The following is a 1430-nucleotide window of genomic DNA, read 5'->3' on the forward strand; positions in this document are numbered from 1 at the left end:
TATAAATCCAGAATACAATGTGTAGTTGTCAAATGACCAATTCTGCAGTACATTTAGTAATGATGTTCAATTATGGTATATATTTTCATTTGAGGGTCATTCCGACTGCTTGATGGAAAATCTTGTCAAAGACTAAGTGAGCCAGACTAAAAACTAATCCCACTTGTTAAATTGATCAGATTATTGAGAAGGCATGTTTGAATGCAGGTTTAAAAGTGGATCTGTCAAGATGTCTAACCATTTGATGGTGTCGGCAATTGTTTTCCTTTCAATCATTAAAAATACTGTAAATCTTTAATGAAATAGTATGACAAAAAAGTAGAAAAATGAATGGGAGTGGGTAAATTTGTTGAATAATGTTTTGGTTTTTTTTCTGGTACAGCTACAGAACATAGCAGTTTTCTTCCGTAATAACTATTTGCTTTCTTTATGAATAACAGCCCTGTGTAAATGAGATATAGTACCACCTCATTTTTTTTGATCCATAAATAATTTTTCCTACCCCAACGGCATAACAACCCAGCAAGAACACATTATTCTCATTATTCAGTTCATTTTGACATATAAATTAAATGACAGCATAGCAACATCAAAACAAGCAGTTATACAAGAGTTGGTGCCTTTTGGCTTCTTTTAAGAAAAGAACGCACAAAATAAGGCTATGCCTACTGAAAAAAGAACTGATATTAACATTACTGATATCCACAACTTTTCAAATGGTCTAAAAAAACTGAGAGGGGTAGTATTTTGTGTCCCTTCTCACCTCTTCTTGAAGTCAAGAAGGATTTTTTTTATTTTTTATTTTTGATTCTTAAAATAGATATGAATTTTGTTTTCTACTGTATATAACACTTACAAAATGGCAGTAATATTGGACTCCTAATCTAATCTTAGGTATGGTAGACCAATAGCTGTGCTTACTGGAGTCTCAGATGTTAGTCTATAGATCACAGAACAAAATTTTTTTTTTAAACTAGTAATGTATAATTTATTATGCCTCAGGTGGGCAACACAATGTCCCCTGATAATTACAGTAGCCATACTCAAATAAAAGTATGCCATTTCTTTTCAGAGGAGTTATCATCAAAACTAATAGTGCAAAAGATAGAGAGGTAACTGTAGGCAGTCATAAAAAAGTCATTACTTATGTGCCCTGTTTATTTCATGTTTTTTATTTCTGTTTCTATTTATTTTTCCATCAATATTTGTTGGGACTTTAATTAATTCATGCACTTTAACTGTATTGATAATAATATGAAAGAAAAAGAGGGACAATAATATAATAATAGCATAAGTAGCATAGCATAAGTATAAGACAATAAAAGCAAAGAGTAGAATTCAGTTGTAGCATATAATCTAAATGTCAGTTTCTCAAAGTTATTATACTCCATATTTTCAATAGGATAATACTTTTCAGAAAGGAAACATTT

Source organism: Polyodon spathula, chromosome 12, assembly GCF_017654505.1.
Source record: "Polyodon spathula isolate WHYD16114869_AA chromosome 12, ASM1765450v1, whole genome shotgun sequence".
NCBI lineage: Eukaryota > Metazoa > Chordata > Actinopteri > Acipenseriformes > Polyodontidae > Polyodon > Polyodon spathula.